This window comes from Squalius cephalus (assembly GCF_949319135.1).
Source record: "Squalius cephalus genome assembly, chromosome: 15".
NCBI lineage: Eukaryota > Metazoa > Chordata > Actinopteri > Cypriniformes > Leuciscidae > Squalius > Squalius cephalus.
The window spans coordinates 30,518,826-30,543,663 of record NC_137136.1 but is presented as its reverse complement, the minus strand read 5'-3'; the positions used below and the strand labels follow the sequence as shown (position 1 = coordinate 30,543,663).

At 38.4% G+C, this 24,838-nt stretch overlaps 1 long non-coding RNA gene across 1 annotated transcript in view; it reads left to right on the top strand.

Moving 5' to 3' along the window:
- Positions 1–7,661: 7,661 nt before the first annotated feature.
- Positions 7,662–24,838, top strand: part of LOC307172118 — a 32,411-nt gene continuing 15,234 nt past the window's right edge. Inside the window, exon 1 of the long non-coding RNA XR_013823662.1 lies at positions 7,662–7,842. This is a non-coding gene — a long non-coding RNA (uncharacterized lncRNA). The remainder of the gene's footprint in view (positions 7,843–24,838) is intronic.

The window sequence follows — 24,838 nt, the reverse complement described above, 5'->3', positions numbered from 1 at the left end:
GTTACACAGGTTTTCCCATGATAAGGCTATAGGTTAATGAAATGCTCATTTCATTCTAGCAGTTGTTTTCTCTGTGAAGTTCCGATAAGTAGCGAACCAATGAAGCCTGTAATTACAATCTTACAGAAACCCGGCCAATCTGTATATAAATCTCACCATCCAATTACAAGATGTAATAATTTTGCAGTCAAGCTGGTAATGAGGTCTAATACTCATGCATGTGATAATCCCCTCTGGATGCTGACTCTATCAGATGTTAGCTTTGTAATTATGTGAGCAAAAAATCATTATTTCATGTTCAAGTAGAAAATGAGGTTGGTGGGAAGTTAATTTTCTCTATGCTCTGTGAAGCGTAGACAAGAATTTAATGATTTAATTACAGTTGTTAGCCCTTTTTTGCGAGAGGCTTAAATCGAGCTAAGCGTTTTTCATAGCCTGACATCAAGAGTCTGGGAACATCAAAGATTGCTACGGCGCGCACAAAGTGACGGGCCCCGGAATTTCCAGGAGCACCCATCTCCTTGGAATTTCGGGAAACGGTTATATCCTCATCGCCAAGGTAACTGCGGCCCCAGGACACAGAGCCGCCAGATAAAAGCAACATCAACAAATATTAAGCGCTCGGGCTTTCTCCGCCGCTCGCTAATCCACTGTATGTGAATTTGTCATATCAGATTACTATGACAGTCATGGTGAGGTGGAGTGGAAAGCATCCACCCACCTCAAAAGGACAATATAGTTTTCTCTCCACCCTTCTCGGCATTTCAAAACGGCTTCTGAGTGCTGTCTGTAGCCCTCTGATTTCCATATATCCTTTATGGAGGAGAGCGAGCAGGCGAGGGAGAGAAACAGTAAATACATTCCTCAGAGTAATCCCTAGAAAGGGGAATGCTTTTTGCCAGTGGAAGAAAGCGCTTTGAGCTATGTAATTCAACTTCACAGCGACACCAGCTACTTGTTTATTCAAGGGTTGGGGAACGCTGCTCCGCTCCCTTTAACAGGCCTCTGTGAAGACTGCCAAATATTTAGCCTGTCCTCTCCTGCCTTTCATCTGCTCCCGCAACTCGACGCTCGAGATACTTCTCACCGCTCTCCTTACAAACTTCTGCTATGATTTGAATTTGACTTTGCAATAAAGGGTATACGCAGTCTAAAGTCACTCCAGGCACTTTTTTGTTCAATGACACCACAGAAGCCCTGGGAGACATTTGAAGCCTTTCACAACTCCAGGTTTAGGGGGGAATATTTGTAAATGACTTGTCTTTGGTGGTTCGGAGAGTCGGAGAAATTAAGCCCCACAGATACATCGGTGTGCGGGTCTTTTTAAACACTCCAACGCCTCTTGAAATCTCCAAAGGTGACAATTGCATATCCCAAGGCGGAATAGAACAGATCCTCTGCAACAATGGCGCGCTCTCGAGTGCCTGTCTCTCCCTTGGCTCCCGCACTTCAGGTCCCTGACCTTTAAATCTTTTGCCCTGATTTCGGTGCTTCAGTGCGTTCTGTTAAACAAGAAGTGTTGTGACCCATAATTGTGGGCAGGCTCTCAGCAGGTTGGGAGAGCTCTTTCCACCAGAGTGTCCGGTCCGGCTCCATCTGCTGCTGTCTTGCGCTGGTCCCACTGGGAAGCCCGGCTAATTTTGCAGTCAATTAGCAGAAGGACGGCTTTTGTTCTCTCGCCGTCCCCAACGGACCGCTGTGCCAGTCTGCTGCGATCTATGGACGCTGCATTCAGATGGTGAGGAGGGCTGTTTTTCATTCTCCACGGCCTCTCCAGCGCCGGGCCCTCGCTGACCCCTTTGACATTGTTGGCCAAACGCTGTCGATCGCAGTGAGCCGCACGGAGGCTTGAATGACGAATGTGAGATGGACAGAAAGTGTCTGGGTTCAATTCAGCGGTGAATAAAAGGCATTAGAGGCTTCATTAGCTGAAGGATTAGATGTCATAAACCCCTCATGGGCACATCATGAGCAATGAGTATGTTTAAAACCGTTGGATTATCACTGCAATAGACTAATTCTGCACAACACCACTGACATGAGACTCTAATGTGCTATAACCAGAACAAATCTCTAATGGTACATGGAAGAAACCCTTTTCGATTTTCGTCAAGGCAAATTGTTTGACGTCACAGTTTGATTGACGTTTCGCAAACAAGACTCTTAATAAATATGTATCATTTTATGTTCCTATAAATGAATGATTTCTATTTATCAAATAATCCTGAAAAAATAAATAAAAAATGTATCACGGTTTCCATAAAAAGTATGATGCAGCACAACTGTTTTTAACATTGATACTAATCAGAGCATATCAGCGTATTAGAATGATTTCTGAAGGATCATGTGACACTGAAGATTGGAGTATTTACAGTTTCAAATATATTACAATAGAAAACAGTTATTATGATATTGCACCATATTGCTGGTTTTTAAACTGCAGTTTTAGTGAGCACAGGATACTTTTTTCAAAAACGTTAACATCTTGGCAACACTTTACGCAAAGCCTTTTGTATACAATGCATTATTGATGCCTTGTAATGCATCTTATAATACATTGTATGGTCTCATGAATAATTGTAAACACAGATGTATATATATATATAATACTTATATACTTATATATTATATTTATATATTATATATAATCTATTCACTGAACACACCTTTAGAAAATGTGCATTTAATGCATTAAAACAAATGACAAACAAACATTTTTAGATGTAACAAGGAGTCTGCAAATATTATAGTGCATTTGAACTTTGGTTACAATTATTTATGAAAAGATACAACGCATTATAAAGTACATTATGATTATCTTTATAATGCATTATACATAAGGGCTTAAGGAAAGTGTTACCACAATTTTTACCAAACCCAAACTTTTGAATGTTATTGTATGTTTTTAAAGAAATTAAGGAAACACTTTATTTGATGGTCATTCGAAGTAACTTTGCATCTACTTACTCAAATTAGAGTATTAATTGACTGTCTGCTTAATATCTGCTAACTCTGTATTTTGATGCTCCCAAACAGACTATAAGAAACTTTGCAACTACATGTCAACTTATTCTAATAACCCTAACCTAACAGTCTACTGATACTCTAATGAGAGTTAGTTGACATGTTGTTGCAAAGTTACGTAGTTATATAAAGTATAAAAGTATAAATAAAGTGTAATTGAAATTCACTAAATAAATTTAAATTTAAAGAATAAGGTCTTATGTAACAATATATCGTATTAGAGGATTTATACAATGGGGGTGCTTTATAACCTGTAGATGAGGCACTGCCTCACAAAGTGATATACATCTAATGTACATTTTTATTCTGATGGTCCCTTTTGAACATTCTGTCGACTATAGGTAACTTTGCAACTACATGTCTGCTAACTATTTATTGTGATGATCCTCCAACAGACATTATACTGACTATAAGTAACTTTACAACTACATGTCAACTTATTCTAACCCTACCAGTTTACTAATACTCTACTAACACTCTACTGAGAGTCAGTAGACATGAAGGTGCAACATTACTAATAGTCAACAGAATGTGTTAAAGGGACCATCAAAATAAAGTGAAACCCATTTGTCTGCCAAATAATTAAATCTACCAATTTAACCAATATACATTGTAAGTAAGCAAATGCCACATATAATTATGTCCATAAATGGTTTACTCTGATATTTAAATACGAATTATGGTGAATGGTGAACTTTTGATTTGACTTTCTAATAAAGCTTGGGGTCCTATTAACAATAATCCTGTGTAACACTATATCACATTTGAAGGAATTATACAAAAAAAAAACAAAAAAAACACTTACCTAATCTGCCTTTGTAACCTGTAGAAGAGCCACAGCACATATTGATACATCTTAAATGTAAAATAAATAGCTTTTACTGCATTTGTCAAATAATTTAAACCCAACAGATTATAAGTACATGTATAATTATGTCCATCAAGTGTTCATTCTGATATTTAAACATGATTCATGGTGAATAAATGAACTTTTTTTATTATTATTTGACTTTCTAATCATTTCCAGAACAGTCTCGTGCAATACCGAATCATATTCTGAGGAATAACAATATGGGAAAGGGCCCTGCACCGCCCCATAACCTGTAAACGAAGCGCTGCCATTAGCCGGGAGTTACAAATGAGGTTTCCATCCACTCCAAGCTCTTTTTTTGATAGATGAAGCACCCTGTTGGTCTCACCCCGCAGTCCTCGGCGCAGCTCTACCTGGCCTCTCGGCGCACTACCTGTCTCAAGTTAATAAATCATTTTGGTCCATAAAATATTCAAGGTGGGTGGGGAGGGTTCGAGGTATCAGGCAAGCAGGGCAGGTTAAAGAATTTCTTAAATTTTTATAGCGTGACAGCCTGTCCCGCATAAGCCCCTCAGCTGTCTCATGTTCTGGGGCAGAAATGATCCTCTGTGTCACTCTAATAGTCTAGAATTACACTTGTATCACTGTCACTAGCATATGGGGATGTGTATACCCCCTAGGCCTGTGCACCCTCTGCTTTCATGGCATTTAAAATGATAACATTTGGCCAAGCTAGTTTTGACAGAAAGAGTGAAGCTCTATTCTCTCGCTTCCCCCTCCACATCGGGCGTATCGGTGACAAAGACAGCCACCAGGGGCCTGCCAGCGAGCGGCCAATCATCAGGCTTTTTACTGGATAATGATGGCGGGGCCTGACTCTGTTAATAAGGGCCCGAGCGCAGAGGGAGAGCGGCATCAGAGCTGTTCGGCTGCCATTCACTTCATTATATCTCTTATTATAGACCGCTCTCTGACTCGCTCTCGCTATCTTCCACCTGATAACATCAGTGAAGCTAAAATGCTGTGCCATCCGATGTGACGTCGGGCTCGTGTTCTCCAAATGAATCGGATCGAGTCGTTGAACAACAGAGGATTTCTGATAAATTCGCTTCCTTTTTTTTTATACAAGGAATCACAATGCATACAGAGTAAAACTATTACTGGATTTGGTAACACTTCATTTCGATGGTCCATTTTTAAACATTCTGGTGACTATAATTAACTTTACAACTACATGTCAACTAACTCTCATTAGAAGTATTAGTAGAAAGGAAAGATGAATGTGTATTTAAATTGGGTCATTTATGTAGTAGAAATGTGAAATTATTTTAGAAGTTGGTGCCTTTAGACTGAGAAAATGGATCTTCATGTGGATGAAAGACAACTACTCCCAGAATGCACTTGCTCCGCTGCCCTACGAGGACACTCCCAAGCCACGCCTACCGGTTACAGAGGGCAGTATCGGAAGAAATGATACAACTAGGCTACTAGTCGACTCGAAACTGAAAAGACGCCGTTTTATCGTGAGATCCCCCTATGGGCGGGTTGAAAAAATGCGGAACGAGCTCCTATAGTCTCTCGGCTTTGGACAAAAAAGCCTCTGATGCCGCTAAATGACGATTTTTGCAACATCAGAGGTTTTTTTCCAGACACACAATACAGAAATCTCTCGTCTCAGGGGACATGAGGGAGGGAAGCACGGTCATTCGAAAATACTACCGGGTTTCTAATACAAAGCTTAATGCTAATTGGTGATCCTTTAATATCTGATAACACTTTATTGTGATGATCCTCCTACAGACACTATACTGACTATAAGTAACTTTGCAAGTACATGTCAACTTATTCTAACCCTAACCCTACTAATACTCTACTAACACTCTAATGAGAGTCAGTAGACATGAAGGTGCAACGTTACTTATAGTCAACAGAATGTGTAAAAGGGACCATCAAAATAAAGTGAAACCCTTGATTTTCCATCATTAACACAACACCGATCTTATGGAATAGGACATCCAAAAACATTATTTACTCACTGTCTAACTCATACGATGTTGTTCATTTCTGTAGAAGCACAAAAGAATATTCAAACAGCTCTTTTCCAAATGATACCAAGCTCAAAAAGCACCATAGAAGTAGCTAGTCTGCCTTGTTCGCTATATATGCAAAATCTTATGAAGTAATACCTTTGTGAGAGAAACTGACTAAACAAAAAGCCATATCGATTGACAGACTTGGAATATAGCGCACGAGTCATATGGATCACAGGATAAACTGTCATTATATGAGAAAAAAAAATCTTAATCTCCTTTGGTGTTTCACAGAAAAATACATTTATATACACTACAGGTCAAAAGTTTGAAGTAAGTGAGATGATCGTTGTTTTTGAAATAAGTCTATTATGTTCATCAAGGCTGCATTTATTTGATCAAAAATACAGTAAAAACTGTTTTATATTTACACCGTTTTCTCTTTGAATATATTTAAAAATATGAATATATTCTGTCTTTAAATTATATTTAAATATAATATATGTAAATGATATTTAAAGATAAATATCTTATTCTTTTTAATACATTTTTGTAACACTAAAAACGTCTTTACTGTCACTTTTGATCAATGTAATGTACTGTATATACAGTATATATATATATATATATATATATATATATATATATATATATATATATATATATATATATATATATATATATACAGTACCAGTCAAAAGTTTGGAAACGTTACTATTTTTAATGTTTTTGAAAGAAGTCTCTTATGCTCATCAAGCCTGCAGTTAAAAAAAAAAAAAAAAACCCGTAATATTATGAAATATTATTACAATTTAAAATAATGGTTCTCTTTTTTAATATATTTTAAAATGTCATTTATTTTTGTGATGCAAAGCTGAATTTTCATCAGCAAGTACTCCAGTCTTTGGTGTCTTATGATCCTTCAGAAATCATTCTAATATGATGATTTGATACTCAGTTATTATCAATGATGGAAACAGTTGTGCTGTTTAATATATTTTTTTGGAATACTTTTTTCAGGATTCATTGAGTAAAACGTTAACAGCATTTATTCATAAAAACAGCATTTATTCAAAATAAAAACATTTCTAACAATATAAATCGTTACCATCACCTTTTATCAATTTAACGCATCCTTGTTGAATTAAAGTACTAATTTCTTAAAAAAAAATAGTTATTGTTCCCAAACTTTTGAACGGTAGTGTATATTGTTACAAAAGATTTCTATTCTAAATAAATACAGTTCTTTTTAACTTTTTATTCATCAAATAATCCTGAAAAAAGTATCTCAGGTTATAAAAAAAATATTAAGCAGCACAACTGTTTCCAACACTGATCATAAATCAGCATATTATAATGATTTCTGAAGGATCATAAGACACCAAAGACTGGAGTACTTGCTGATGACAATTCAGCTTTGCATCACAAAAATAAATTACATTTTAAAGTATATTAAAAAAGAGAACTATTATTTTAAATTGAAATAATATTTCATAATATTACTGTTTTTTTTTTTTTTTTTTTTTTTTTTTTAACTGCAGGCTTGATGAGCATAAGAGACTTCTTTCAAAAACATTAAAAATAGTAATGTTTCCAAACTTTTGACTGGTACTGTATATTACATGATGTAAAATGAATGTGCTGCTTCTGGGGTATCCAAGCATTATAAAGGATAAACTGCATATGAAATAGTGATGGCCAAGCAATTAAGCCTTTATCATTGCTGTGTATCTCCCTCCCCTCTTCTTTTTCCCCTCTCTCTTTCCCCTGGACTCCCCCTCTTCCCGTTTTCTCTCACTTGAGCAGACTCGAGCAGTGTGACGGAGTCCCTCTGGATTTGGGCTCTCAAGTTGTTAAAGTGGGAATCAGCAATCTCTGCTTTTTATACCAGCAGGGAAAGAGAGGGAGTGAGAGGACAGAAGCCTGGAACAGCCCTTCCGTTATTGAGCTTGAAGGTTCAGGTCCCGGCGCTTGTGGGTGAGAAACCCCTGCTCTCGCACTATTAATCATTATGTGACCCTTTAACACCTGCTACTAACTCTCTGCCTCCAACTGCTGCCGTATTGATATCATTCCCTGTTGATTTCTTCATTTTCCGACCCCAGCCAGGACTGACCCCTTTGAAATTCCTCATAAATGTCAGTAATTGTGCATCAGAGTTCAATGAATTACTTTGGCTCGGTATTTCTCTTTTTTCTTTCTCCCATGCCCCATGCCCCTCGCCCAACACGCACGCATGCACGCACGCACACACACACACACACACACACACGCACGCAACTATGCGGCAGAGCCTCATGTATTTTGATGATATAAAATATGACCACATTTACATGCAAATAGAAGTTTGAGATTAATGGGGGAAGCAAACAGTGAAAAAAGGAGGACCGCATGGTAATATGCCATTATGCTGTTTAAATACATTTACCCGTGTTTGGAAGCTGAATTAGCATGGTCTGAGCACCAGGAAATCATGTTGGTCTGATTGCAATTTTGTTTTCCAATTGATCGTACAATTTCATCAAGTTCAGCTGTCATTTCTAATAGTAACCCAGGTTTACTGACTAAATTGAAGATTTTCACTGTGGCAAAGAGATCTTGGCAGAACAGGTGAATTAGTCTGTTTTATTTATTTATTTATTTATTTATTTATTGTGTTCTTTTTCGCCTCGGCCCATGACACAAAATTTAAAATTCAAATATTCCAAACATGTTTCCTGTGCGCATTTCAAGCGTGACGATGCCAGTTGGCAGTCACACACACACACTAATCATTGTGTTTTCATGTTTTATGGGGACTTTCCCCAGACATAATATGTTTTATACTGTACAAACTGTATATTCTTTCCCCTTACACTAACCCTACCCCTAAACCTACCCATCACACAAAACTTTCTGCATTTTTACATTTTCAATAATCACTTAGTATGATTAATAAGTTGTTTTTCTCATGGGGACCAGAAAATGTTCCTAAAAGGACAAGTATTTTGGACATTTCCATCTTTGTGGGACATTTTGTCCCAATAACGTAGGGTTTCCCAGGACCACACACGCGCGCACACACACTCATCATTGTATTTTCATGTTTTATGGGGACTTTCCATAGACTAATGATTTTTATACTGCACAAACTATATATTCTCTCCCCTTACACTAACCCTACACCTAAACCTACCAATCACACAAAACTTTCTGCATTTTTACATTTTCAATAATCACCTAGTATGATTTATGAGCTGTTTTTCTCATGGGGACCAAAAAATATATTTCAATCTTTGTGGGGACATTTTGTCCCAATAACGTAGGGTTTCCCAGAACCGCACACGCACAGGCACACACACACACACACACACACAAACAAAAAGCATTTATTTAATTTGGACTTTATTTAATTTTCAACATTGAGTGGTGAGATTAGTATTAATAGTATTAATTGACTCAAATCATAAGTACCGTTATTTTCCGTTTTAAAATGTAGAGTAAACCTGACTGACTCCAAATCTCTCCCGAAGCCGCTCACAGGAGTGTCCTGCTAAAGCAAGGGCCACCAAAGGCCTCATAATATACAAACAATAAATCCATTTCTGCGGGTCTCGTGTTTGCCCCCGCAGACGAAATGATCATTTGAATATTTCACAACATAATCTAGGAGTGGAATAATCTATCACTCACTCAAACGTCTGAGACGAGAGACCAAACAAATATACCGCAAGGCACCCGGAGCAAATGTCAGTCATCTCTTATCCAAAATGATGCTGACAGCTAAATGCAGATCTCAATTTTACAGAGAAGGATTCATTACCTCTGAATAATAAATGGCAAAATAAATTGTCTAATCTTCTCTTTGTACACTGTCTGGTGGGGGTGAATGACAATTTCAACAGATTTCAAGCTCAAGAAGGCATTGTTGAACGCTTGAATTGTCTGACAGAATACATTCAGATATCTTTTTGATATTTCAACAAGATAAAATGCATTTATATTTACAGATGCTTTTAGTAATAGAGCTAATTAATCACCAAGTCCTACACGCAGCATCAGTTCATAATTTCCATTTCAGTGATTCAAAAAAAAACAAAAAACATTTTATTATGTTAATATTTTCAAATAACAGTTACATCCTGAATGTTTTTCCAGAGTGTTTGACAACTTCAGTGTTTTTACATATACAAAATTGTGTAACAAAGTTTGTCAGGAAGTCCCTAGAATTCAGATTTCTACTGTAAGTCAGACAGTAGTTTTATACAATATTGGACTACAACTGTGTTATTTTTAGCATAATATGATAGAATAATTTAGTATAATTTTTTCTTCTACATTTTATTATTATTAATTGTTAATTATGAATATATTTTGAATACATTTGTATTACTATTTTGAATTAGTTTTTGTTTAATATTTTCTGTTTATTTTAATTGTAGTTGAAGTTTTATTATATTTTTGTAGTATTTTTTTTTAGAATTGTGTACTTGAAGTTTTAGATTTTATTAATGTTTTATATTTTTTATTTTTATATTTTCTGTTTTCATTTTAATTGTAGGTGAAGTTGTATTATATTTTTGTAGTTTTTTTTATGATTGTGTACATGAAGTTTTAGTTTTTTATTAATATTTTGAATTAGTTTTAGTTTTTATATTTTCTGTCTTCATTTTAATTGTAGTTGAAGTTTTAGTAATTTTGTTGTGTATTTTTTAAATGTCTAAATAGTTTTCATTAACTTTTATTTCAGTTTTAGTTGTTTTTAGTACTTAAAGTTAAACTTTAAACATTTAAACTAGCTGAAATAAAATATGTTTAAGATTTTTTTAATAATATTTTAATTTACTTCAGCTAAAGTTTCATTTATTTCAAATTTTCATTTATTTCATTTTATTTGTTTTTGTACGGTTTTAGTTTTAGTTAACTATAATAACCGTGGTCTGCAGTTGTGTTTTCAAATATAAAATACAATGAATCATATTTTAAACACAAAATTTGATGATACAGAGTGAGAGTTTTAACATTCATTGATGTTAAGGCTCTGTATTCAGTGTTCTGGATATGAACTCTTCATTCATTTCAAGTGCGTTCTTGCGGGAGTGAGCGTCCCGAAAACCAGGCCGCCTGAGTCTGAACACACAATGGCTACCGCTGGTGCCCCGGTGTGTTAGGGCGCTAATTTGGCTCACAGGGGAGTGGGTGGCTTAGCAGGCCAAATGTACGGCCTCTGACATCAGGGATCGATTCCAGTCGGAGGGGGTTGAGGGGCAGAACCGCAGGCCTCTCTCATTAGCTGACCAGAGGAGAACAGAGGTGCTAACTCAGCCCTCCCCGAGGAAAACACTGCGCAAACTTACTTCAGGCCATGACCATGACAATATCTGTGTGCAGTGCCTTGCAAAAGTCTCATTCCCCAATGCTGAATCCCACATCTTACACTGAGATTTAACACTCTGTGGATATTCCTATCACTGATATTTTCGAAGAATTATTTTTTATGTGCAGATTCTACCAATTGTTCAGGTGTTACTCATTCTAGACAGCAGATTTGCTCCAGGTAGTTCAGATGTTGCTCGTACATCACAGTTTCAAATTCAGAGATTCTTAAAGGGTTAGTTCAACCAAAACTGAAAATTAATTCCTCACCTTCATGTCGTTCAAAACCCGTAAGACTTAAATGAAGATCTTTTTAATGAACTCTGAGAGCTTTCTGTCCCTCCATTGACAGCTACGCAACTACCATTTTTAAGCCCTAGAAAGGTCGTAGAGACATCATAAAAGTAATCCATGTGACTCCAGTTTAACCTCAGTTTTATGAAGAGGCGTGAGTGCTTATTAATCTCCAACGCGTTTATGCAAAAACACAACAATGTCTGCTTTCGCATCAATACAACACGCATGCTCTGTGGTGTTCTCGTGAACTTGAATATTGTGTAAATAATGTGGTAAATTATGCTTTTTTATGCTAACAAAGCACTCAAGTTGCTTCATAAAGTTGAGGTTAAACCACTGGAGTCACATGGATTACTGTAATGATGTATTTACTACATTTCTGGGGCTTTAAAGTGGTAAGGCAAGGCAAGTTTATTTATATAGCACATTTCATACACTATGGCAATTCAAAGTGCTTTACACAGAAAGGAATTAAAATAATCACAAAATAAAAGCAAGGGAAATTAAAGCAGTTATAAAAGGGATTAAAAGAGATATAAAGATGATACAGTTATGGACTTCTCCAATAGATCCGATTTTTCCCTAAAATCGGACAGGAAGAGCTCTAGGAAAGGAATCGATCCAATCCGCACCCCAAAGATTTGTTCGGAGGCTCTAGGACCAACTCCAGTCCGCACCCCACAGAATAGATTTGGTCCCTGACCTCGAGTTTCACATTAAACTCACTACTCTACCACAGACTCAGGTCATCAACATGGTTTCATCTCTCAGTTTCCCAGTTAACATTTCAGAGTAGACTTAGACTGTAGACTGTCAATGGAGGGTCAGAAAGCTCGGATTTCATTAAAAAGATGTTCATTTGTGTTCTGAAGATGAACGAAAGTCTTATGGGTGAGGAATTAATGACAGAATTTTCATTTTTGGGTGAACTAACCCGTCTTTGAGGTGTTGAAGGACATTGACCACTCCCTTGCTAATGTGGGTTAAGGATCATTGTCTTGAATAACTTTCCCCAGAACGTCAGGTTTTATCTGAACCTAAAACTTTATCTACTTCATTTAATCCACTTCTATTCAAAGTTCGGTGCATCCAGTACACATTTGATCAGTGCACTTCCTTGGAATCAAACCCAAGACCTCGGCATTGCTAATGAAATGCTCTTCCATTAATGAGAAATAACTTTTTAATCAAGTTAATTGCCACCTTAGCCCAAATGCATCTCTTTCACTCGCTCTGTCTTCCACCACTTCTTTTAAACCAGCACAAACAACTGTTCGCCACCATTTTCCACTTTAAGGCGTAAAATCCAAGTGGTTAAGTAACAAGATTGTTTCCTCCTCAGTAATTAATTGGACAGAAAGGACCGATTCAGTAGTTTTAGAGCACAAAGTGGCTGCTTATACTAACAAGACTCAGATAAAGGTCTCGGGTAATGAGAGGAGAATCTCATCAGGGCCGGAGTTTACATCGACAGAACAAAACAGAGCAGGGTAAGGTAGTAATCACCATAATGTCAGCTTATTTATTTTTGTGTATAAAGGGCCTGCATAATCAGGCTTCGCCGCTATTTCTTGAGGACTAGAAATAAGAACAAAGAGATGCAGGAGGTAATTGGTGAGAGCCCCCCCCGTTCGTGCATCCCCACCGGCACAGAGTTAAAGAGATAAAACACTGAGGAAATTGATACTCTATGCTCTTCAGGAAAATCCTCCCTCTAGACTTAAAGCATTGAACAGGAGCTGCCCAGGTGCCAGAGAATTGCTAGTATTGCTCGTCGTTCTCATTTTCTGCAATACAAAGTGTGCGATATTTGACAGGCCTGCTTATGACTGTCTTTGAGAGAATTTTTAATGACTCTCAAAGCACTGCTGCATTATATTGAGTGCCGGTTTCCCATGATATCCATACAGTAATGGGCTTTCGAATGGCTCTAAACAAGTCTCCCTAACAAGGCTACATAAACAGTTGTCATTGAAGCAAATTCATTCCCCACTCAGGGCAAATTGCTCATAAAGAAAGCCCCTGGTCAAAACGCAATTTTCCGCAATGGTTTGTCAGCTATAGCTCAGTATTAGCCGCATATTTTAGGGTCTTAATTGGGGAATTTTGTCCTTGCCACTGTTCTGCTGTAATCTTTTGGCAGTCACTCACCTCTACTTGAAAATGACAGGAATATGTAGAGGGGCCACTTTCCCACTTTTCACGTTGTGGATTAATGTCTAGTTGGGTGGAACGGTTGAAAGACCCTGGAGACAGGAAATGATTGGATGTCAAATTCATTTTACATTATGATTCATATTTTAGTACTGTGAAAATATTGGATGTACAAAGTACACTACGGTGTTTGGCTGCATTTATTTGTTCAAAAATACAGTAAAAATTGTGAAGTATTATTAGAATTTAAAATAACCATTTTCTATTTGAATATATTTTAAACTGTAATTTATTCCTGTGAGTGATGTAGAGTGAAGTCTTCAGTGTCACATGGTCCTTCCGAAATCATTCTACTATGCTGATTTGCTGAAAGTTTATAAGAATGGCATTTATTTGAAATATACATTTTTTGTCACTTTCGAGCAATTTGATGCATTCTTGCTGAATAAGTATTAATTCAAACCCCAAACTTTTGAATAGTAGTGCGTTCAAATTCTGATTCAGGAAGTAGGATATGAACAAGAAATGATGCAAAAAAAAAGTGTGTGTGGGGATGGGGGGTGGGCACTATTTCATGGACGCTGGACATTGTTGGAGGCAATCCAAATAGGAAGCGTAACTGCTGGGATAGCTCTGGGGTATGTTTGGTCCTGCCATCTACACAGGTTGTTTCTTCTGACTGAAACCAGATGGTTCGCTTCAGATAATATCATCTTGCCTCTTTTTAAAAGAAGAGGGAGGGGGTCTTTCGCACCATGCTCTGAGATCTTCAGCTACTTTGTAAGGCTGCATATTATTCATGCCACAACATGGGGTCTTGGAATTCAAGCTGTCTTGTTTACTCAAAAGCTTGAAGCAGCACCATGTCCAGAAGCTTTGAGGGTCCAACTCAGGCCCCGAGATCATGGCTAATGTGACACCCGAGGCCTAATCTTCTTAGTGGACCAGGATAAAATGAGTATCCATTACCGAATCAACCTTCATCCACCCCCTCCTCTTGAGCCAGTAGCCCTCCGATAGCCAACCATGAGACAATTGCTTGATTGGGCCCTTAATCAGGTATTAGCCACTAAAGCTGTAAGGGAAAGCAGCTAATCTCCAAATTTTCTCCATCTGCACTTGCAGACCCAACTGGTTTGGCCCTACTAGATCAAAGATGGCTGGTAAAAATCAGATTAGGGGAGCAGAGAGGGGGGCGAGGAGCAGGCCAGAAGGGCCACAACAGGCCCAATCCAAGAAGAGCCCCGCTTTCCTGGCATAATCCTAAAGCTAAGCTTGCTGTTTGAAGCACAGTGCCTTTTGTGCTAACGCTTCAAGAGGGTGGAAGGAAAGAGGTAACAAAGTGTTCTTAGTTTCACATGTGCGTGCAACATCGGACGCCAACGCATACAGAACCACGTCCGTTTGATCGGCTGGTCTTTGTGCTGGGAAAAAGTCAGGTAATGCTTCAGTGTGCTAAAAACACATTTTCATAAATTTAATGGGAACATTAGTAAAACCTTATTCAAAGACATTTTTGATAGCTAGTAAACTGTCATTTTTGAAGTACTGCAGGGCTTTCCTCATGTATTATTACTAGTAGTTTATTTGCCAGTATTGTGGAACCAATTATCACTTTCAAGGGGGGCAGATTAGTTCGCAAGATGGCAGTCTCCTGCCCTGTGTACACAGAGCCATGTGGGCCAAGGGAGATCAGAGCCATGTTCCCGACAATGACCTAGCTCCAAATCCACACAACACAACGAGAGCATTTCTACATCCTCTGGCTTTACCATCCTTATGGGTTTCACACACGTCTCCTGTTCCATTTCACATTAAAAGGCTCAAAATTACGAAACAATATTTTTATTCAGTAATATTATCGGTTTAACTGCACTGACACTATCGGATGAGAAAAAATTTTAAACTGAATTGAGCTGAATGATGCCAACATTATCTTCTGAAGAGCTGCTTTATAGCTGCATTGAGCTCATTTCATAATTGATGAACTTTACACAATTATTAAACAAATTAATCAACACTGCATTAAATTGAGTTAAATAATACTGTCTTTTTAGAGCTGCTTTACAGCGGAATTTGAGTTTGTCTCACATTTGGTGAAGTTTTCATCAATGATTATTTTATTTTCCTGTTTATATACAAATCTGTGACATTATGAATGAAATGTCATCAGAGGTGCTGAATTTGACAGTTCTAATACTCAACATACTTATATTTATTTAACATATCCTACCTCTTTTCTTATTCACATTCCCCTGCTATTATATTTGTACATACATACATACGTATATTGTCTATTTTGCATTTGTGTATATTTTTTTTATTCACTTACTGTATCTATTTTATTTTTATTATCTGTGACTTATTTTTGTCTGTGCACTAGAAGCTTCTGTCACCAAGAAACATTAATTTTGTGTAAGCATACTTGGCAATAAATCTCATTCAGATTTTCATTCTAAAAGTCTTATTTCTCCTGAAAAAGGAGCAACTTGTCTCCTCTTTCAGTGCCATATCTCAACAATATCACAATCTGTGTTCAGATTTGCTAAGGTCCCAATATCTGCAATCAAACATCAATCAATTTGAACTCCAACATGGCGGCAAATGATCTCAGCGATTGAGTAATTCACTTCCACGTTTATTCATTCTACAGAAATTTAGGAGGAACATATGATACAGTTAATGCTTCAATGAAACAAACTCAAAGTCTTATGATCTATGAAAGTCTAAGTGATACTTTATTTTTTTTTTTTTCAGGGTGATGACAGTAAGATAATGAGTCGTTTAGCAGGGGTGCACATAACTGGTGCTCACGTGTGGTAAAAATAAACGACGCGCAGCAGAAAACATGGAAGGAAGCGCTTTTGAGTACCAACATTTTGGGCCAAAATGTTGGTACTCAAAAGCGCTTCCTTCCATGTTTTCTGCTGCGCGTCGTTTATTTTTACCACACGTGAGCACCAGTTATGTGCACCCCTGTCGTTTAGTATTTTTTTAGGCCGAAACATTTTTTATCACGTACAGCAAACATCTCCTCACTATCCGCTAGCTGCCTGTCCCCTGAACACACTGTAAAAAAAACGCCGTCTCTGTAGACAGCCCAGGCTCCACAAACTGCAACAAAAACAAACAGGCCCAGCCTGGACCACGAAACATAACAAACCGTGCTCTAGCCAATAACCGACAAGAATGATTTGGGGGTGGGGGGTTAATGCGCGTGCACATGAAGGGGGGTGTGGGGAGTGGATGAGAGAGAAGCATGAAGAGGGAAGTTAGCTAGAGGAGAGATGTCCTAGACAACGACAACGACTAACGTTAGAATTATATTCTCTTGAATTTTGATATGGCCGACACACGAACAAAGAGACGATGTTCCGATGAACAAATAGCAAAGAAGAGGGAAAAAGTTGAAGGAACGCAAAGTCCCGAATTTACATCGGAAAAGCACAGAAGGGAGGGGGAGGGGACGGGATGAGGAGGAGGGAGGGTCGAGCTAGCCTCCGTTTTGTTTGACAATACTTCGAAAGTCAACAAGAAGTGACGTCACTAGGGTTGGGTACCGAAACTCGGTTCCAATAGGGAACCGGTTCTGACGTAAATGGTAGTAACCAGACCGAATAAGAACGAAACTTTCGGTGCCTGATTTCGGTGCCTGACGTTTTTTACCGCCCCCTATAAAACATCTCGCGGCACGAATGATCCAATAATAAAACATCTCCAGTTAACCAGCAGAGCGTTCATTTAGTTCGTTTGTTAAATAAGAGATCTAGCGCTGAAATGTGTTTTTTAAATCAAGTGATCAAAGTGCTTGTTGCCGCTGCGATCAGTGGCGCGGATACAGTGTTTTCTCTTGTGGCTCGCGCACACCGCACTGTTTTCACTCGGACGCGCGCTTCAATACGTTGCGGAGATCGATCTATTTATGAGGCGCCGTCTATATGATTATGTGCGCGGAGAGTTTGTGTGTGCGTGCTCGCGTCTCAGATGAGTATGTGCGCGGAGAGTTTGTGTGTGTGTGTGTGTGTGTGTGTGTGTGTGTGCTCGCGTCTCAGATGAGTATGTGCGCGGAGAGTTCCGTGCGTCTCGTGTGTGTAGTTTGCGTGTGTGTGCGTGAGCGACTTTAGAAGTTGTGCATTTCATATGTATTAGTTTGAGCATTCAGTAGTATACATGTATGTGTGACTACCTAGTACATGTGTATGCAAGGGTTTCATATGTGCGTGAATGAAGTTTGATTTAAGCCCTAGACGGTGCCTCATATCTATTCGTTCTGGTGAAATCTCAAAATATAATGGACACAAAGTGTCCCTGCTTGATATACAACCACTGATGAGCATAATCGGTTTAAAAAAATAAATAAATAAATAAATAAAAACTACGAATGCGGATTAGAACCCAAAACCTCTGACACGCTTGACTAAAGTTCAAGTTCAGCTGCCAGCGTTCCTCTTCGGGTAAGTCTATTTTAATGCCAACTGCAAATCTTGAATATCAAGTATGAAGTATATCAATATCAAGTATATTTATATGGCTATACTGTGTGTTAAATATTTCTGCTCAGTGTCAGATATTTCTCTGTTTTGTAAAAGTCATAATATAAGAAGACAAAATTTTGATCTTAACTCAAGTGTTTTGTGCTACATCAGTAGCCTTTTAAAGGGCACAATTTTTCATTTAATCAGAAATCAGAAAATCTTTTTCAGAAAATCACACACACACACACACACACACACACACACACACACACACACACACACACACACACACACACACACACACACACACACACACACACACACACACACACACACACACACACAGAGGTATTATTTTTTTGATAAAGTGTGTGCGGTTTAGTTTTCTTAAGTACCGTTTCAAGAACCGTTTAAGCACCGGAACCGTTTGAAAAATACCGAGTAGGTACTGGTATCGGATAAAACCTAACCAATACCCAACCCTAGACGTCACCCAACATCGCTTAGAGCACCTTTAAGACACATTTGCCCAGTTTCAGAGACAATGCTTAAGTCTAGTCCCAGACTAAAATGCATGTTTGAGCTGTTTCAACTGAAAGCAACTTGCACTGATATCTTAAAATATGCCATTGTTTTGTTTCAAGATACACACAAGTAATGTTTTCTTCTATATGGCACATTTATAAAAGCAACTTAAATATTCTAAAATGTCCTGAACTAAGGCCTAATCCTGGCTTAATCTAAGCTCTGTCTGTGAAACTGGTCCAGGCTTTCTCAGACAGGCGGGATATTTGAGGTTTAACTTTATTATTTACTGTGTTTTCTACATCAGGATACCAGGAAGATTAAACTATGTACAAACTGAAGCATCAGTTAATCTGTTTAAAAAGCTGTTTAACACAACAACAACAACAACAACACCACCACACACACACACACACACACACACACACACACACACACACACACACACACACACACACACACACACACACACACACACACACACACACACAGGTTTTCATGTTTTATGGGGACAAGACATAATGATTTTTACACTGTACAAACAGTAAATTATCTCCCCTAAACACTAACCTACCCATCACACAGATATTTTACATTTTCAAAAAACATCACTTACTATGATTTATAAGCTGTTTTCCTCATGGGGACCAAAAAATATCCCACCAAGGACAAGGATTTCAGATATTGCCATCATTGTGGGGATTTTGTCCACATAATGGGAATACCTGAACCACACACACACACACACACACTAAATCATGTTTTCTCAACTAAATCAGATTAAAATAGCCTAAATAAATAAATAAATAAATAGTTTTATAGGTGGATTTTGACATGTGAAGCTAATTTACCTTCATGGGTGATGCAAAAGGAGTCCATTATGGATATATTGCCGTGAACGAATGATTAATCAAGTTGTAGATTGTTCCCAGATGTTTATTAAACAAAGCAAAGGCTGTTTTCCCTTCAAAAGCTTAAAACTTCAACATGAAAGTTGCTCTTCATCACCTAATATGGTCTTTATGTCTAGCAATCATTGTTTTCAAGTACTGGCAGCTGCTGTTGAGAAATCATGTGGTTTTTTTTAAGACTTAAAGTTACAGACTACAAGCTCTACTTATTAATGCGGATTATGTTGATGGTGAGAGGAACAAAGGTGAAGTGCAGTGTATAGAAGAGGACTGAGAACAGCCGTAAATCACAAGAGAGTTTGTGTGTGTGTGTTGGGAGGAAGGGAGTGAAAGTGCTGAAATTATTATTGACTGGACCCTATTTACTTCACACTTTTCAATTATTGCTGTAAAAGCAAAGGTGTCTCTTTAATTGCAGAGGCCGAGGCCTGAACAGCGAGTGTCAGGGGAGGTTCTGCCAACCACTGACTCCTGCACTTCAAGTTTGACTTTTAGGTGTTCAAGGGTAAAGACCGCTGGCGCCAGTAAACACTTTGACTTCTGAACACACTAAGACCCCAAAAAACTGCTTTTACACTGTGGAAAAACAGAAATATATAATATACAAAATAATACAAATAATATTGACACCAGACAGTTTTTAACGTTGCCAGTTGCACAATAAAGCAATAAGCCACAAGAGAGTAAAATCATGATATCAGCAATACAAGCACTGTATAGTCATGTATGTGGCAAAAAAATATGACCTCAAATGAATTACATTTATGAACAATCAAACAAAGTTGAAGCAAAGTTCTTTAGCCTAACTCTTTTACTCTGTTTACCATGTTTTAATGGTTTGAAGCATACAACAATATTGTCTCAATGGCATTGCACTTGATGATAAAACATCAAGCAAAGTAGCATTCATTTTAAAGAAAGATGCAAGCTATTCAAGCAAAATATATGAAGAAGATCATTTGCTTTTAAATGATAAAGCAATGGCAAAAAGTTAGTATTGTGTGATTTCGTTTATTTGTGATCTCTAAACCTGTGGTTCCTGCCTGTGTGAATTTAAAGTCCCCCTTTAGTCAATAATTGTATCACCAAAATTACATTTTTTTTTTCCCAGTGAAATAATTTCTTCATGTCATAAATTTGTTTGAATGTAACTATACACCCTTGCCTCATTTAGTATATCCGAATCCATTAATATGCTAATTAGCCCCGCCTCCCCTCACTCACACCAGCTCAGAGATCCACACGGCCAACTTACTGAGGTAAACGCTGCACAATGGTTTCGCTCTTTACAACGTCAGACACATAACGGTAATTAATATGATTAGCCTTTTCTTGACTACATTATCAAACAAGCTAATAATGTGTTGCTAATGTTACATGCTAATGTCCCGTTCACCATCTCAGAGTCAAATAGCTGCCTTCTAACAATCATCAATGGAGAAAGATTTTTCATATCAACAGAAAAATTTACCAGGATAACCTGGCTTCTCTTGAGACACCCCTGCTAGTTTACTGTTAATGATATGCTAAAGCTCGTCGGCACGTTGACATGATTGGTTACAAGGTAGTTTGTGACATGATTTGTCTTAAAGCATATTAAAAACACTACATAGACATGTAAACAACATTAAAAACTTGATTTTTACCCCCCGGGGGGTCTTTAAGGAGAACTGATTTATATCCCAGACAGCAACGTAGTGTCGATTCAGATCTGGCCCACATCTGGTACACATGGATTCCACATGGCCAAGATGTGGGCCGGATCTCGGCCAACACTATGTTGCTGTCTGGGACATCCCAAAAAAAAAAAAAAAAAAAAAAAAAAGCCACCAGCTGATTCAAAGGCATTGGGGAAAAAAAACGGAAATGAAATGAATGTTCTGTAAGAAGTACTTGGCACCCTGACATTACTAAGTGTTATATACCTACTCTATTTGTGCTATTTTCCAAGAACTTTGAATGTGGCTCATCAGCAGATTTTATGTGAGAAAAAAACCCATTTCATAATCAGAACCTATGCAGGCGTCATGCACATATTTATGTGCGGAACCGGTTTTGCTTTTCTGGCTGAAATCGGTGCTGTAAACGTGTACGTCTCTCCCCTAGAAGGTCACGGAGCGCATGGCACCAGGAAGCTCGCTGCCTCACTTCGATTGTCTGATTTTTTCTCCTTCATTACCACTAGCAGCTGTGAATAAGATGGCCCCGCTCTCTTTTTCCCCCAGCTGAACTCGCTAAGTGCTGTTGTGCAGTTTTATCAGAGTAGCTGGAGGACTCCGGGGAGATGCACTATCTCCTTTGGCCCTGAAAATTGATATTGAACACGGGGGGAGAATCTCACGAGCTGGTAGCAATTAGCTAAAAAGGATTTGCAACTCTCTGTGATTCATCGCACAAGAGATCGAAGTCATTTAAAGAGACGATTTTGACTCGCTCTTGCCCTCTTTTCAAGATACAGCTCTGTTAGTCCCTTACAAGCTAGTGTGACATTTCCTATTTTAAGGCCTATTTCTCTTCCTGAAAAGTTGCAGTGTGCTGCGGCACAAACGGGGCTTTGATTCGTTCATGTTTACGCACCTAACGGCGGGCTGCAAGCTCTATATTGGCTGCTCTGGGTTTGACTTGTGAATTGGCGGAGTAATGAGACAAGGAGGAGAGTTCATTAAGAAAGAGAAATGTTTGCTGGGGCTTTAACAAACACATGGCTGCCGAACTGTGGTTGAGTCCTCGATATTTCAGGCAATTAAAAGGAAATCTGGGCTCTAATAAACTCAATGTTCAGCCAAGTAGCATTTATAGCACTTGTGCATGCTGAGAGTTCATTTTAGTCCACATTGTTTTGTTCACATTAAAGAGACAGTGATAAACTATTCCTCGAGCTTCATTATTTCAACTTACAAGGTCAATGTATTTTTAGCCCTAAAAGAGGTATTTTACTAGATTTTTTTCACATTTACAGTTGCCAATTGTTATATTAAAAGAATTTGTATTAATACCTCTATGTTCATGTTCAGAATAATATTTAGAATGTATGTTAATAGCAAGTTTGTTCAAATACAGCTCCTCGCTGCATGGGTCCACTATGTCCTTAATGAAAAACCACACCTAACAGCAAATAGACATATTTAATATAGTTATTTGCTGCTGTGTATTTGAGCTCAAAATGTGGATATACGCTAGTTTAGATTAGATTCAAACACTTTCTAGTTCTAATACTTGCATTTGTTTATTTAGTGGAGGTTTTATGCCATAACCAGTCATCTTTAAATTAATTTTGATCAATAGATATCTAAATCATCTTTACATTTTATTTCCATCGATAAAAAACAAGTTGTTATATGCATTTATTTTGAAGTGTTCTAGGGTTAATCCACATGGATTTGGACTTCTTTACCTTCTTTCTCAGTAAAGGGTTGCATCATAATAAATGGCAGTCAGATGGAAAAACAAAAAATATAACTATGCCATCCACATACATCAGTTCAAAAGCACTGACTGGAAACACATCATGTCTATGAACTCTCTTCACGGCCCACGTATTATGATGGTAGAGTTTTGAACTTCCATGTGCGATTAACTCCAGAAGAATTGTCGTAGAGAAGGTGTCCAAACTCTGCTGTCAAACATGACCAACACAGAAGCTCAATGTTTTGCAATAAAAAATGCAGCTTACATACAGCAAGCTCACCCTAAAAATGCCAAAGACGCCATGTCAACAAAGCCAACTTCCCGCTCGTTGCACGCCGATGTTCGGTACGTGCGTGAGAGGCTCGGGATCTCATCTGCATGCACGGACTGGCAGGTCCGCCCTGGTGAAAGCTATCGTTTAAGAATTGAGCGGCGACCATTAATAGAGCCAGAAAGATGACAGATGACTTCATATGCCATGCAAGCAGGCCCAGACAATAGCTTTAGCTATGACAGATTGCCTGGCTGTAACCCACTTTATGTTAAACTCATTCTCACTGTCCAATTTCACAAGTGTAATTTTGTTCCTATGCATGGCATTGTCCTCGGCGGACTAACCGAGTTCCTTTGGTAATGATTCCCTTTTCTATTGTATTGTTTTCTGCATAATCGGCCCGGTAGTCAAGGGTTTGGGTGACACAACCATCTGTCAAGTTCATTTGCTTTGTAAGGTGTGCTTGGAATAATGGTCCATACAACTGGAGGCTATCCGTTATCAAAGAAGAATATCCCCCGTACCTCGCTCGATGTGCCCGAGACGTTTCCCCCTCCTCCCTTCCTCTTATTATGCTATACCCTTGGCTCCATCGCCTCATTTTTTTCGGCAGCTGTCACATGGGCATCTTGTATTATGAAATTTAAAGCCACGATTCAATTAAGGGTATGAGTTATCATCCTTACCGGCTCACCTCTGCTCCGTGGGGGCGGCTCCACAGACTGCAGCGCTCACCAGAAATGATCTGCCGCTCGTTGAGCCTGTCAGCTCTCATTTGGGAGAGTCCAGTTTAATCTGGACCCGCGCTGAAATCTCATACTGCCACCGCTGCGTTTTCATCTGTCTTGCCTACGAGAGCCAAAAGTTGACTGCTGAAATATACTGTCTATATTGAGTGGGTCGTGGCAGCCGGCGCAAACCGGGATGGAGAACACGCGCCGTGCGAGTCCCGAAAGAAACATGGGGAAGACCTTTCGGAGCTAGCTGCACTTGGAGTTGGCTGTGCCGTAGCGGGACATAAAAAATGTCCCCTGAATGTGCTCCATAAGTGCGGAATTTGCCTGGCAGAACTGAAGTTAAGGGATCGTGTTGCACTTGTGATGCTGATTCTTTGGCCTCTCGGCTCTGTTCACAGTGGGCTGTTCTCACAGAGGGCAATGTCAAAAACACGTGTTTCACAGCCCAAAGTCCCTTCACGCCATACACCTCAAATGTGCAAGGTCACGGCTGACGGACAATGATGGACTTTGTTTCAGTAGAGAGCAAAATGACAAACACACAAAAGGTGCTTCCCAATTCACATGCACTATTCTTTGCCATTCTGTAGTGTGAGTAGCGTGTTCACCTGGATGATGCACTTAATTAACCGAAAAACTGGACACTTCATGCACTTAAAGGAATAGTTGACTTAAAAAAGAAAGTTCTGTCATCATTTACTCACCCTCAAGTTGTTTCAAACATGTATGAATTTCTTTCTTCTGCTGAATACAGAAGAAGATATTTTGAAGAATTTTGGGAACTAAAGAGTTGATGTACCCCATTGACTTCCATAGTAGAAACAAATATATATATTA